This window comes from Camellia sinensis, chromosome 8 (assembly GCF_055761805.1).
Source record: "Camellia sinensis isolate YWXY chromosome 8, ASM5576180v1, whole genome shotgun sequence".
Lineage (NCBI taxonomy): Eukaryota > Viridiplantae > Streptophyta > Magnoliopsida > Ericales > Theaceae > Camellia > Camellia sinensis.
The window spans coordinates 161,417,347-161,425,918 of record NC_138968.1 but is presented as its reverse complement, the minus strand read 5'-3'; positions in this window follow the sequence as shown (position 1 = coordinate 161,425,918).

The following is an 8,572-nucleotide window of genomic DNA, read 5'->3' as shown; positions in this document are numbered from 1 at the left end:
TTAATGAACTGTTATGGTTTAATTGTTAAAAAAAAAGGGAAGAAAATGAAAAGAAAAATGCTTTGGAACTCTAATTTTTTAGTTTTAAAAGTAGTTTTAATGAGTTGACAGTAGGTTCCATTCACAGTGATATGATGTTTTGATCTTGATTTGTTTTTATTTTATTTTATTTTGTTCCTTGTTATGTAATTAATGATTAGAGCACCAAAATTAGTAATAGTGATTTGAATTATTAGTGAAATGAAAAATAGGAAGTCAACAAGTCATCAGCCTCGGGCGTGATGCTAGCCGTAAAATTTTGAAATGAGTCCCTCTTCTCTCATACATTTATGGTTTTTGACTACAAAACCAAAAACATGATCTTCCAAATCCATCCTTGTTGTCCCCTCTAATTACAAAAATTAAGACCGCAACTCAATTCGAGATGGAGCGAAGGGTTTCATGGATCGTTTTGGTTTAATTCTATGATAAATTAAGAACTAAATTGGTCTTATTGTCTAATTGTGAAATCAAATTCCATCGTAAAATCTTTGAAGTCAAATTAGAACTAAATTGCAAAAAAATAAAATAAAATTAGGAATTGGATGGAATGATAAAACTTTTGAAACTAAATGGGAACTAATCATCAAAAATGGTTCGGTTTCACGGTTATAAACTAAAATATTTATAATTATATCTAAATTATATAGTTCAATAAAAACTTATTCTCCCTATACAAGTATTTCAAAATTACATAAACATACTTCAAATTTTTAGAATATTAACTTTTGTAAAATAAGTAAACACAAAAACAAATTATTCTTATTATATAGTAATTACTATAAAAAATATACATATAATTTTCAATGATATAAAAAGTATAAAAAATAATATAATAGTGAAAAACCATTTCGGCTCCAGAAGCAATGCCCATGGAAGAAAGTTCAACAAATAATCAAAAAATACAACAACCTCAATAAACAAAACAAAGACTCAAACAATTATATGGGAGAAATTTCAAACCTCTAATCTCTTGTGGAAGAGATGTTATTTAGTAATTCTGGGACATAGTCAAGTAATACTTTAAAAAAAATTATGATTGATAAAAAGAGTAAAATTTGTGATTATGCATTGAGCATAGAGAAATAAGAGGGGGTATCGCAATTAGTCATTGGTTGATGGTAGAGATTTGCGTTATCTCTAGAGCACTTAATAATTTTTCCTTGCCAAGATGCAATAAATTTATGATCGAGCTGATTTATTTGTATGAGACTAATAAGATTAATAGAAAATAATTTATTGAGTTCTTTCATAAATTAAATAATTATGTAGCAAATGTCCGAGTCACACGTCTTAGCACAACCAATCATCAACTAAAAAAAATGAAATAAAAGACTAATAATGTGGGGGTGAGAGCCAGAGAGATGTCTATCCAGCTAATTTGTTGCATTGACATGCAAGCCATTCGATTCCTTAACCATTACACCCATTTTAGGTTGGAAAAAAAGGGGTGGGTATGAATGTCATCAGCCTCTAGTCACTTTTTTTTTTTTTTTTTTGAAACAGGGGGTGGGTATGGACTGGGACACCATGAAAGTGACTAGAGGCTGATGACATTCAGCAAAATGTTTAAAATCGTCAATTGAAATGCCATTATACCAACCAATATTTTTGGACAATTCAATTATGACTCCAAAAAATGCCAATATCCATACACAACTTATCCGGTTATATAAATTAATAGCTTTTATTTTATAAATTAATAATTTTTATAATATTTTTTTTTAGTTACGGCCTTTGTTGTGTCATGTAATAAAAAAATTCAATACTTAAAACCGGATAAATTTATATAATCTCCTACTAATAAGTAAATTTTGGAATTTAAAACAGAACCAACTTCAATAATGAGATTGGTGACCCGTCAATTAGTAGAAGAATTTTTTGTAAGAATTGTAAATTTGTTTGAGAAAAAGTTTGATAGGTCCAAACAAGGAACTTGAGTCCGGTTCGAAAAATGTGAGAATTTCAATAAATATGATACCAAATTTGATAAGAAATCTGAGCTATTATTTTTCAACCCCAATTAAATTAAGTTGTTTGAGTAGGCACTCTTACAACTCCAGCAATCCAAATAAATATAATTCTATATGATAAACATATAAAAAAAAAAATTAGATGATAAGAATAAATCATATTGCAATATAATTAATTCTATTACTTGGTACACATAACTCAAACAATTTTTTTATTATATAATTAATTTTTTAAGAGAAATATATTTTTGTCTAACTTCAAGCCAATCTTACATAGAATCTCAACCCGATCGGACACACTCAAATTGCAACCTAGTTTGAGTGAATTTTAATACAACTTAAGATACTTCTCATAGTCTCAAGTGACACCAACTTATAATAAATCTAATGTTTAACAACACAACAGATACACACACAAATATGTATACCAAAAGAGAAAAAAAAAAAAACTGCTCATTTGTTCCGTGATGAATTTCTTTCTCTTTTATGCCGTGTTTGGTTGGGGGATTTAGAGAGGAATTTGAAAAGGAAAATAGAAAAGATAGGTGAAATAGGAATAAAACATGTCTATATTTCACATAATTTCACACTTTTTTTTTTCCTTTCCTTTTCAAATCCCTTCTCAAATCCCCCAACCAAACACAACATTACTCTCCTCTTTCTTTCTTTCTTTCTTTCTTTCGTTTTTTTTTTTTTTTTTTTTTTTTTGCCTAGCCAGAATCAGAATTTTCATGACACATGGGTTTTGCATAAATGGTGCTTATTTCCTGGATCATTCTCATCTTCACTTTTTCATACACAAAAAATAATAAAATGTTAATATTAAATAAATAACGAAGAGCAAGTGATAAGAGACTCGGAAAACCAGCCAAATATTATTTCATTTCTATGAATCTGCCTCACAGTTCAGTTTTTTTACATATATTTCTTGTAACAATTTATCACCATCATCCCCAATCTCATGTTTATAATTATTCAAAATTCAAAGAAAATTAAAAAAAATAATAATGAAGAAAAGCAAAGAGAGAAATGAGAACAATGCCTGGCTTTCCCATGTACGCCGCCTAAAACCATCTCTCCGATGAATTCTTCACCGAAAAAAAGCTTTCCTATACTCAAATTCTGCACCAAAAGTGCCTCATCATCATCATCATCATCATCATCATCATCATCATCATCTGATACAATCAAAGCTTTGAGAGAGAGAGAGAGAGAGTTCAAGGAGGTTCCATTAGCAAAACTGACATGTCAACCACCATACCACGTTTCTTCTTCCTTCTCATGGTTATAAATGAAAGAAGTTGAAGAAGAAGAAATAAGAGAGAGAGAGATGAGAGGAATAGTAGAGTGTGATAAAGGAGAGAGAAGATTATATTTAAACACTAATACTGATGAGATTTTTTCGAAATATAATCACGTGATATTTTAAATTGTTATAATTGATGAAAAAGATAAAATTCATAATAATTTTATGTTAAATAATTAAAAAATATAATATATAATAATTAGTGAAAAATGTTAACACGTAATGCTGTGAAAATACCCCATAATTTTTCATAAAAAATGGTTGGATTGTAAAGAGGGGAGTAGAAAGGGAGAGAGAAGGGTGTTCCCAAGAAGATGATGACGAGCGTTTCCCGTTAATGTTGTTTCAAAGGCCTTTCTTTTATCATAAAAAAAAAATTTCTTAAAAATGTGGGGCCATGAAGAGAGGCCTTTTGTTTCACACGTTGGGAGTGTTCTCTTTGTCTTCCCCACACCGTCGTCAATGATTTTAATTAGTCTTTAAATCACCCAAAAATAAAATAAAATAAAATAAAAATTTGATAATGATACACACCAAAGTCTAGCAATGTTATTGAGTGTTTGAAAGTATTACATGATATTAATAATGGTTCAAATTATTGAAATAATATTCGTATTAGATTATATGAACTTTTTAAATTATTTTAAAATTAAATTAATCTATTTTGACAATTTTACATTTTAGTTAAAATGTTTAAAAGTTATTATGAAAAAAGGTTCATCTTTTTCTTTCTCTTTTTATACAACTTTTTTATAAGAAGTCAAAAAGTGATGTGAAAAGTCAATTCTCAAAACAATCTTTAAATTTGAGAGAAATTCAATTCTAACTAATTAATATAGTATTTAATTTCTAGAAAATAAATAAATAAGTAATGGATATAGAGATATGAATTGTTTATACCTTAAATCTACGGCAACAAGGTTTTTGCGGACATCTGTCTATGGTATTAATGTCTAAGATCTGTATCTCTGAAATTAAGCTCTCGTTCAACAACATTTTTTAGTCAAAATAATTAAAAAATTAATAAGTCATTATAAAAAAGTCAAATATTTTCATAATTTGCAATTTTTGTTACAATTAAAAGAATTATTTTCTAACACAGTAATTTTTTTTAATCTTTTGCTTATAAAAATTAAAAAAAGACTAAAGAAAATAAATTTTCAAAAGTTCCAAACTGTTGAAACTGGCCGAGAATATCGGGATGTATCAACTAATTTATTGTTGATTACAGTGCCAACTATTGATTAGCTGTCTACTACTCTACTACATTTGATGCACTCTCACTGTCATAATGTTTGGTTTGGATTTTTTGGATTAAATTTTTTTAAAATTGAGTTTTTTAGTTTTTGAGTTTTTTAATTTTTAGTGAATATTTTTAAAATGTTAAACATTTTTTTTATTTTTTTAGATGTACTTTATTTAGATGTATTTAAAAAGTAAAAAATTTGTGAAAACATATTTTTAAAAATTAATAAATATATAAAAATATAAAAAATATACTAAATTCTCGTATTTTTTTTTATATTTTTGGTATGTAGTGATTTTTTAAAAGGTTTCTTTCACAAATTTTTTACCTTTTAAGTATATTTATGTTAGGTATGTCTAAAATGTAAAAAAAATTACTTAAAATATTAAAAAATTCAATAAAAATAAAATAACACGAAAAATAAGAAAGTGAAATTTTCTAAATTTTTTTTTTGAAAAACCCTAACCAAGTATGCTTACAAAGTAAAATAAGAAAGTAAAATATTACTCCCTCCGTCCCAAAATAATGGTCCCTTTTGGGGAATCTAACTTTTTTTGGTAGTACAATCATTGGATTTTAAAAAAGTTAACTTTCCAAAATTACCCTTTTGATAGTACATTTTTTGAAAAAATCAATGTCATAATTGTACTTTTTATATTGTTTATTAATTTAAAAGAAGAGCAAAATAGGAAATTTATATTATTTTTGTACTTGATTTTTGAAGAGAGACTAATATTTTGAGACAATGAAAAATAGAATAAGGGACTAATATTTTGGGACGGAGGGAGTATGTTATTATCACATTCATTCATTGATCAAAAATTCATGAATGTGATTATTATGTTCGGCGCATGCATGCAAAAGTGTTGGACTTACATCACCGGTTAACATGTGCTCCTCATTTTCTTGTTTTATATTTGTGATTTTTTTGGGGGTTTGGGTTTGGGTTTGGGTTTGATTTTTTTTTTTTTTTTTTTGGTTAAGGTGGTCATTTTAATTTGAAAGGGTGTTTGATCTTGATAATTTTATTTTAAAATCGATTTCAGTAATTTGAATTGTTCAAAATTCGTTCATTGGAATATTCATATAAAAAAATAAAATAATTAGATATGAATAGCTATACATTTAAATTAGATTTATATTATAAACATGAATAATTATTCTTAAAATTATATTTATGGTTCATTTTATAAGACAAATACTATATCAAACGTAAAACTGTTGATATCTATCACCTTGATTTTTTCTGTAGCCATTTTTTGGTGGATTTTGGGATAATAATTTTTTTATTGAAATTTTTTTAAAATAATTTAAAAAGGTTTACACTTTTGGATCTTACTCAATTATATTATCCAGAAAATAGCTGAAGAATTTTCATATGAAAAAAAAGTCCAATAAAAGAAAAAGAAAAAGAAAAAGAAAAAGAAAAAGCCAAATCAATTTTCATATATATAGATATATAGGGTAAATTAAAATGACACCGCTAACATTTTTATTTAATACAGATTTTTTCTTCATGTTTGAAAAATTACATTTCTCTCTTTGAGGTTTGTAATCTCATTACAAATTGTCCCTGAATAGCTGATATCATGCCCTAAAATTTTTTAAATGATGATTTTACCCTTTTCCCTACTATTTTCTCTTCTTATCATCATGACTACATTCTACAACTTTCTATCATTAAATTCTACCTGAACATATTCTTATTGAGTGATGATATACAAACATAAATTTATATAAAATTTTCAAACAGAACGATATACCTTAATTGTGATCTTTTACTTTAAAACAAAACACCCATAAATATGATTAATATTTACAACAATATCACTACCACAACATTTTTATGATATTTTTTTGTATAAATTGTTATATATGAATACAAATTTTCATTTTTATTTTCACCATTATTTTTCTTTCTCGTTTATTCACCCACAGTTATTGCAGTATTACCAAAACATCGTCATTCACATTTATTACAGTATTAATGAAACTTTGTATTTTTGTATTTGATGAATTTAAAAAAATCACAAAATATTATACTTGTTAAATATATGTAGATTAGGTGTATCTAAAAACTATATAAAAAAAAATGTTTAAAATATTAGAAAAAACAGTAAAAATACAAAAATACAAAAAATAAAGAAATTTAATTTTTTGTGTGAATTAAATCAAAAAAGATAATTATTATTTTCTTGAAATGACATGAATAAAATATCAATATTATTTTATTATTTTATATATATAATGATTAAAGGGCAAATATGTTATTTTAATTTGATAGTGGGTAAGGATAATTTTTCAAATGTAGAAGGATCTATATCAAACAAAAATTTCACAGTGTTAGTATAATTTACTCATATATATATATATATATATATGAAAACTCAAATGCTAAGGAGCTCGAAAATGAGCTCCCCCGAATCCCCCTAATTTTTTTTTTTTTTTTTTTTTTCAGAAGCAGAGAAGGAGAAGAGAAGAAAAGGAAGGAGGAGGAAGGAGGAGGGAGGAGGAGGACTGGAGGGGGCCATAACCACAGGGGGAGGAGGAGGCGGAGGCGGAGCCGGAGCCGGAGCTGCGACGAGCTGTTGCTGCGACGAACGGGCTGCGACGAGCTGACGATCGGCGATCGGAGCTGCTGCTACGACGACGGCGGTCGGAGACGGTCGGAGCTGCTGCTCCCCTCTCTTCTCTCCCTTTTCCTCTTTCTCTTTCTCTTCCTCTCCCTCTCCCTCTCCCTCTCCCTTTGTCTCAGACTTGTTGAAGAAGAAAAAAAAAATTTTTTTTTATCCAAAACGATGTCATTTTGGACATTCGGGGGGATTAGGGCTTTGTCTCAGACTTGTTGAAGAAGAAAAAAAAAAAAAAAATTTATCCAAAACGATGTCATTTTGGACATTCGGGGGGATTAGGGGGAGAAAATTCGAGTGACGAAACTTTATTCTTGAAAAAAATAACCAAAGGAATTTGTTTTTAATTTTAAAAGGGGCTTTTTTAGGTGGAAGCTAAAGTACTTTTTTTTTAGGGGGGGGGGGGAGGGGGGGTTTGTGTGTGTGTGTGTGTGTGTGTGTGTGTGTGTGTGTGTTAATGATTAGAATATAGTCATGTCATTTAAGGCTTGCCATGCAAAAAATGGTTAAAAGTTAATTTTTTAAATTTTTTGTGACTTTTTTAAAAAAATAAAAATATAAAGAGATAGCGTGACTCAAAATAGATTAAAAATTAAAAGATGATTTTTAATCATTTTTTCAAAATAGTCCTAAGTAATTTCGTCAACTTTTTGGTTTTTGGTAAAAATAAGAGAAGGAAGAAATGTTTTTAACTAAAATAAGTTAACTTTATTTTTTAAAAAAAAAAAATTCACTAAAAATGAAAAAAAAAAAGTTAACAAAAAACTACTAAAAAATAAATGGGCCTGGACAGTCTCTAATTTAGATTTGGGACACTCCAGTCCAGTTCGGCCCATTAGGCTCACTCTTGGGTTCCTTTTCGATAATTCAAACCGTTCACATTTTAGGATCTGTTGAGTACATTTTCATTGTAAAAAATCATATCAATCGGATAATGGATACTATGTATTCAGATCACTTTTGTTTTTAAAAAAAGGACGGTCAGAAATTAATGATTCATAAAAAAGTGGTCAAAATACATAGTATCCGTTATTCGATTGACGTGATTTTTACAGAGATAATGTATCCAACAAATCATAAAATGTAACGGTTCAGATTATCGAAAATGGACCAAATAGGACGGATTGGACCTCTAATTCAAATGGTGGATTGGAGGCATGCCAGTACCAAAAGGAATTGCCAAATCCCATCTCAAATAAGTTAACTATTTTTTTATAACTTATTTTACAAAATTTATTTTTTAAACTCTTTTTACTTATTAAACTATATGACCCATCTAGGGGGAAAGAAAAAAAAAGGGGGCTAAATATGCTAAGCCAGTCTGAAAGTAGGCCTAAACCATTGGCATAACCGTAATTTAAAGTGATATTTAACTTCA